General features: G+C 31.8%; 1 long non-coding RNA gene across 1 annotated transcript; it reads left to right on the top strand.

Annotated features, from left to right (window-relative positions):
• The first annotated feature begins 1,405 nt into the window (after positions 1-1,405).
• LOC130989257 (uncharacterized) lies at positions 1,406-4,122 on the top strand. Its single transcript, XR_009090545.1, has 3 exons — positions 1,406-1,572; positions 3,057-3,137; positions 3,758-4,122. It is a non-coding gene; the product is annotated as an uncharacterized LOC130989257 (long non-coding RNA).
• Positions 4,123-8,147: the final 4,025 nt, after the last annotated feature.

Genomic DNA, 8,147 nt, shown 5'->3' with positions numbered 1-8,147 from the left:
TACCTGTATCTATCACGTCAGATCGTGACACTAGATTCACCTCACGTTTCTGGAAAAGTTTACAAGAAGCAATGGGCACTCAGCTGAATTTCAGCACAACGTACCATCCTCAGACTAACGGACAGTCAGAAAGAACGATTCAGATTCTAAAATTTTTGTTGCGAACGATTGTCGCAGACAAAGGTAGAAGTTAGGAGGATTTGTTACCTCTCGTAGAATTGGCTTATAACAATAGTTATCAAGCAACATTTGGAATAATCCAGATGAGGCCTTGTATGGCTGAAAATATAGTTCATCACTTTACTAAGATGAAGTGGGTGAAAGAAAGCTGTTAGGTCCTGAACTGGTCCAACAGATGGTTGAGAAGGTCGACCACATCAAGCAAAGAATCAAAGAAGCTCAAGATAGGCAAAAGTCTTACGCCGATAAACGCCGATCGAAGTTAGAATTCAATGTTGGAGATCGAGTTTTCCTCAAAGTTTCTCCCTCAAAGGGAGTTATACGTTTCAGAAAAAAAGGGGCAAGTTACGACCCCGTTATATAGGACTTTTTGAGATCCTAGATAAGATAGGCCCTGTAGCCTATAGGTTGGCATTGCCACCCAGTATTGGAGACGTGCACAATGTGTTTCATGTCTCTCAGTTAAGAAAGTATGTGTTTAATCCAAAGCATTTGATTAAGCCAGATAAAGTAGTCCTAGTCAGGACTTAAGTTATGAAGAAAAACCAGTCCAGATACTTGATCGCAAGGTTCAAGTTTTATGAGACAATAATTTTGTTCTCATCATGAAGTGGAATCATCACAGGATGAAAAATGTCACAAAAGAGATGAATGAAATGAAAGACTAGTATACCCAGCTAGATTATCAAGGTATGTAATTTCGAAGACGAAATTTTTTTTAAGGAGGGAGGGATGTAATACCCCGTTTCCCCGAGCTAAATTTAGAATTTATTTTCGAACTTAGATTTAAGATGATTCACGCCGGATTGAGAAAAAGAATTTATTTTTAATTCCAACAAAAATGATTTACAAAAACATTTGTAAATTTAGTTATTGAATTTATATGCATTGCATATTTATTTAATTTAGCATTCAAGTATTTTCACGAGCTATTTATTTAGCGAACCCTGAAGTATTATTACAGTCCCGGTATTTTATGTTCCTAATAGCCACCCTATATCATGATTATTTTTAGCATACATGTATTTATGCAGACAATTAAATCCTCTCATATCTTATTAAATCAATTCATATCTTATCAAATTCTTTTCCACTCTCTTTTGTTTCCATTTTCTTTTGTTTTATGCTGTCAAATTCCACTTAGCAAATCAGCCGAATCTCTCTTTTGTTTCCACTTTCTTTTGCTTCCATTTTCTTTTGTTTTATGCTGTCAAATTCCACTTAACAACAGCCAAGCTCTCCCTCACTTATTTCACCAAAATATTTTCGCAAGGCCCCTTCACCAAATTTCTCAACCTGCAGCAAGCTTCTTTCTACAGCAATAATAATCTAAGTTCTTTTCCTTCTTGATTGAGCAGTAACAACTCCCTAGCAAAGCAAAGAGCTTCAAAGGTTCAATTTTTTTTAAACCATACACTGCATATCTCTCTCAAATTCTTTACTCTGCTGAGCTTTTCATCTAAATTATTCATAGCATACAACTCCAGTAAAACCAACACATTCACAAGCATATATGTATGTACATTATATATATATACATCAGAACATGAATATTGTTAAAAGAAAAGTAGAAGAAGATATTTGTTGTTTTTGAAAAATGGAGTCTTGAGCCTTGTCGTGTAGAAACGGGTTGCTATCAGCCGGAGTTAGGGAGAGATCTGTGAACAGGGGACTGGGTTGGCAACGGCGGCTTCTGCTGCTGTCGGCCGGAGGAAGAAGGGGAGAGAGATTGAGGGAGGAGAGTGACCGCAGGCGGCGCTCCTCGTCGGGAACGAGGGAGTGTCGGCGATGGTGGCTTGGCTGCTGCCGCCGGACTGATTCAGGGAGAGAGAGGGAGTCGGAGGCGGCAGTGGCTTCTCGCTGCTATCGCCGGAGTTCCAGAGGGAGGATCGGTCGAGAGAGTGAGATATGTGATTGTGTGCGTCTGTGTGTGAGAGGCGAGAGATGGGGGAGAGGGGAGTCAGGGGACGGCGGAGGCGGCGCTGCTACCGCCGCCGGAAAAGAAGAGAGGGGGGGGAGAGGGTGCAGCTGCGTTTGTGTTTGTGTGTGTGCGTTGTGAGGCAGAAAGAGAGAGACGAGAATTGAGGGAGGGAGGCGGATTATGTGAAGAAGGAAGGGAGAAATAGTCTAGGGCTTGGTTGGGGAGTGGGCTTGAGCGTTGGGCCGGGTTTTAATTAGTGTTGGGCTGGGTTTTAATTAGTTATGGGCCGATTTTTATGAGTATTTGGGCCGAGATTTTTAATTAAATGGGCTGAGTTATTTCTTAATTTTGGGCTCCTATTTTGGGCCGAGTTAAATCATTTGGGCCGATTTTAATAAATGTTTGGGCTTGTTTTTTTTTTTTTTTAATTGGGCCATGTCTATTTATTTAGTTGGGCCTTTATTTTATTTAAGGATTTTGGGGTGCAGTTGTAATTCAAAAGAGTTGGGCCCGATTTATTTATAATAAACTTGGGCTAATTTTATAAAAATGGGAGGGTGTCTTTGATTTAATTATTTTAAATGGGCTACCCAATATTTATTAATTAGTCTTATAATAAAGTTTGATTAATTATTTTAAAGATAATTAGCATAATAATATTATTATTATGAAGTGCATATTTTAAGTAATTACTTATATGCTAAGCATGTCATGAAATTGCATTATATTTTGCAATAAAAGTATTTATGATTTAATTGGTTTTTATTATAATTCCAATTATTTAAGAAAAACCAAGTAAGGATATTGTTGGTGTCCTTAACTCAAAGATTTTAGTTTTCAATTATTTATTTACTAAATTTTGAAAACCCGGCTAAGTGAATCATAGAATATTAAGCACTACACCATGACTTAAGATTAGCTTCACGAGACCTATTAAGAATAGAATTTCTTGTAGGCTTTGTGACCAGGGGGATTAGCGCTGCTTTTCCAAGACAGGTTTATATGTGATTATGATCTTCAGGCTTTGCCTATCCAGGTGGGCTTACTTTCCAAATGTACAAAGTATGATTGAGTTATTAAGCTCTAAATGTTTCAATGAAATGCAAATTGTTTATTTAATGTAATGAAAACTGTTTATCCAATAAAATGTTTATGTGCACTCTGCTCTGTTTAAGGCTCGCGCAGTTAATCAATTGAGGTTCTCTTATGACCTAATACGTTGTTTGAGAATTGTGTACACTTGTTAGTTGACTCAGTGGGTTGATCTCCATCGGGCTCTAACCAGAGGCGTTATAAGGGTGCTCGGCTGGATGTGTTCCGGAGCATGAGAAATATCAGGCCTGCCTGGGTAGCGTCCCGAGGTCAAAGTAAACTTGTCTGGGTTACGCCCTCAGTTCAAGTAAGCGGGAGACAGAGATCCGTCGGTGGCTAAAAGGTCCGGGATCACAGCGAGTAACAGAAAGGGAGTGTGACATGTGCGCACAAATGAAAGAAAATGTTTTAACATGCTTAGAAGTTATTTCAATTTAAAACCTTCTAAGTCATGTCAAGTATGATTGGATAAACTGTCTTTATTAAAATATAAGATGTTTCAGAAAATGCATGCCCACTAAGTACATTAGTACTTAGCCCAAAAATACTTTCAAATGTTTTCAGGTTGGCTGGCCGGTGCTGACGGGACGGAGCTGAGGCTAGCGATAAATTCCTATGTTAGACTTCCGCTGTAGCAATTACTCATATCAGTCTTTTGTTTTCCCAACTTAAGATCTTCATGTTAGATTTCAAATGATATACCTGACCGAGCTTAGACTCTTCACTACTTAATTTATGCAAATGAATGTCGGTTGTCAGAAGCATGAAACAAAACTTGTGATCCAAAGGGGCATAGCCCGACTTTCTATCCTATTTCGGGTTTTTACAAGGTTGTTCCTTGTTTATTTCTATGAATTAGTTGCACCTCGATTATATTTATTCATTCAAGAATTGGGGTGTGACAGAAGTTCTTTCATGGACGGAGGGAGTATATTTAATAATAAAAACATATAAAGAAAATCATTAAGCTAAATTATTTTTCTGGCCCAACGGATTTTGTTTTATTTTCAAAAACTTATAATGTTTATGGTAATCTATACTATATTAAAAAGGGAGTTTTCAATTTCAAATTGTTTCACCAATTTCAAAATTAAGTGGCAATTGTGTAGTTAGAATAAAATTGAAGGTTTATTTATAAGCTATACATCTTTTTTTTTTCTTTAACTTCTTATTTTTTATTTTATTTCTTTTTTAAAATTGTGAAATTCGACTAATTATAAAATATTTGATATGCATATCAAATTAAAGATCATGACAACAACTTTAATTTGATATATGTTATGTAAATATTGGATATAAAATATAAAAATTGTATTTATTTAAAGATTAAAACTTAAGAAAATTCTCTCTCCTCTCTCCTCTTTTTTTGAATAAATCTATTTTTTTTCAATTATCTTTTAACTTATATTATTTTCTTTTTTTTACAATATCAATTTTTATTAATATGAATTATTGTTTATTATTTTTATGTTGAACTAAAATATATTTATCTTAATAATCAAATTAATATCAATTTTATATATAATAAAATATAAAAATATTTTTCGTGCGTTGCACGAGTGGAAATGCTAGTCTAATATTAAAACTATAAATATAATATAGAATAAATTAATAAATTAAAATGTATAAAATATTTGATATAATAAACATATTTTAATTCGTAACTTGAGAATATATTACTAAATACTGAAGTATAAATTTATTATATACTTAATTTAATTTTTTTTTATTTAACTCATAGTAATAAACAAAAGTATAAATAAAATCAATAAAAAATTTATTGGGATAAACCAATTATGATATGTTATCATTTTTTTTTCCTTTTTGTGTTGATGGCATCAATTTTGTAGATCTATATATATCTACCCAAACTGTTACTTAAAACAACATATCTTCATTTTTTTTCGCATAATAGTTTTCAATTTTTAGTTTTTCATTTTGTTGTGTTTATGGAATCATTTTGTTATATCAGTGAATATCTTAAAAAAACGATATTCTTCTTTCGCAGAATAGTTTTTTATTTTTTATGTTAATGCCATCATTTTGTAAGAATCATAAAGATCTTAAATGTTTAGTTGTATTTTATATTAAAATATTTGAAGAAGTATAATGGCTTTGTGGAATCGTGGCTGCTAAAAATAACTGGCTACAATGAATTTTAAGAATTTCTAAAGTTTTGCTGATTCAATTTCTGCAATTAAGAAAAAGATTTGAATTGATACTCCACAAAAGTCGGTTGTAATTATAGCTTTCCAAAAATTCGGTTAGCAACAGTTTTAAAATATTGGCGGCAATACTGGCGGGAAAATATAGCCGTTGGACTGCCCTTTTATATATTACTAGTATGACCATTCACGACGAACATCGAAATCAACCACATATTTTAAATAAAAATATATAAATATTAGATAAATTATAATTAAATACAAAATATATTTTAAAAATAAATTAAAGATAAACCTCATCAATTACAAATTTTAACTTTTTATAATGTGTAATGATAATCATAGTTATTAAATAATTTCAATTTTTTTTATAATAAAAATTAACATTACACATTATTATTATAGAGTATTACACGACATATTAAATGAATAAATATTATCATGGACTAACATAAATTAAAAAAAAATTAAAGTTTTAGTGAAGAGAGAAAATAAAATATCTGAAAATTTTCATAACTTATTCGTTTTAAATTCATTTTTGATGATTTTTTTACCATATTAAAAGACTTGTCACAAAATTAAATTTAAGATGCATATTGAATATTTTTTTTCATAAATAAAATTTTGTGATGTTTAGAAAATAATTAAAATTATAAAAATGAAGAGAAAATATTGAAAAAATTGGTGGAAGAAGAGAGAGAAAAAATAGAGGGAAAGAATGGAGGAAAAAACTCATCTTTTATATATTATATAGATATAGATGTGAGATAAGAAATGAGATATTTAAAGGCATAAATTTTTGTTATCCCTATATTTAGATGGATAAAAAGCAAAAACACACCACCCGCAGAGTCACTTGAATTATAAAGAAAAAAATGTTTTCTTCGTTACTTAGTGTTCAAAATGTTGCCAAGAACTCCTCCGATCCAAATTTCTACAACAAAATTTCTGCTCGTGTTCTTAGAAACTGCGTAAACCAAAAATCTAAACGAGAATGTATGAACAAATTGTCATGTTGGTTAAAATCTTCATACATTCTTTAATTTATTTTTTTTCGTTTTGGAAGAAGGCGACCTTAATCTTAGACGTCTAAAATAATATGTTGAGTGTAGAGACCCACACGGACAATTTAATTTGGAGGGGCCTTCTCTTATTACAAAGAAATTACTTTGATGTGGAAATGAAATTAGAGAGAAATAAAGAAAACCAAGGAAGAAAAAGAAAAAAAGTCACCCAAAAACTTTCTTTGAGAACTAATCCACATTTCATACAATCGGCCAATGCCATCTATTAAATGACATATAATTATTAGCCACACACTTAACTTTCTGCCTTTTCTCTTTACATGAGAGAGAGAGAGAGATTCATATTTTCGTGAATCTTTTATTCCATAAATATTTTTAATATATGCAAATTAATACATACTAAAAGCAAGGGGAAATATGTATATGCTTATTCGTGTCAAGTCGTATCAAGTACATGTACAATCTTATAAAAATATGTCTGATGTTTGTTAATAAAATAAGATACAAATTTGCAACGTGATAAAGAAAATACAAAACAAACACATACGAACAGATAGCATTTTAAAATTATAAAATAAGAATTATTTTCAACTATAAATGATGAAGATGTATAGTAACGTATTTGTATAAATTTTGAGAGAGTTAACAATTCATGATTTTTTTCACGATGAATTCGTATTTTCAGCATATTATATCTAATCAAAATATAATCTTAACCTTGTGGTTGTGATTTCAAACACCCTCTATTATATGAATCTTAATTTTTCACTGCAAATTAATTCACTTTACTATAGTAAGTCTTATTTTATACTTTATCCAAATGCATGTACTTCTATTATTTTACTGGAGACTTGTTTTCAGGGGCATTTGCAATATTTCAACGCAACGAACATTACTTATCGTTTTCAGCATATGCAAACACAATAATTTACAGAAAAGTGTAAGAGAGAGAGAGAGAGAGAGAGAGAGAGAAGACCTCTCAGATAATATTTAAGGTTTCAAACATTGATTTCTAGATTCATCAATATACCATACGAGAGGTATAAGGATATACTTAATTTTTTGTTTTTCATAAAAAAATATAGGGTTTGGTTATAATAACATATGAAATATCAGATCATATTTGAACTTCCATATCTAAATTCTCCCTTCCCAAAACATTAGCGAGCAAATTTTGAACTTGAGAAATGAAAAAGTGGAAATAAGTCACATTATTTTTATCCATAAATGTCGACACTAAAAACCGATTGAAATTAAATATTTACAAAAAAAAAGATTAAAAAAAAAAACATCACACCAAAACACATATACAAAGCTAGAATTATGAAATTCGAAGATTTAATTAATGGTTCTAAAACGTCAAAGACGGGTGATAACATTGTTATGTCTTCTTAGTTAGACTTTAAATTATTAATATTATAATGTTGTTAGTATGCAACATGTAATTATCATGCAACAAAAAACGCGTAAAATCATTCTCCCTCTCTATATGTTCAATACCCCAAACACCCACACGTCAAATGGTGGTGTTTACAATTTCATCTCAATATTATTATACACATCCTTACATCACCGCGGACCTACGCCTATTTCATCTTCACAAACACAAACACACACACACACACACAAAGTGTTTCTCTTCACAGTCAGTCACATACACACACACTGGGTGTTGTTGTCCACATTCTTATGAAGTTGAGAAAGTCTTAACAAGCCTAAGCCTATAAAAGCTTCATCCTTGTATCAAAGAAAACAAACTTCTTA

Source organism: Salvia miltiorrhiza, chromosome 6, assembly GCF_028751815.1.
Source record: "Salvia miltiorrhiza cultivar Shanhuang (shh) chromosome 6, IMPLAD_Smil_shh, whole genome shotgun sequence".
NCBI classification, from domain to species: domain Eukaryota; kingdom Viridiplantae; phylum Streptophyta; class Magnoliopsida; order Lamiales; family Lamiaceae; genus Salvia; species Salvia miltiorrhiza.
Note: the sequence above shows the minus strand (reverse complement) of the source record. Positions and strands in the feature narration are given on the sequence as shown.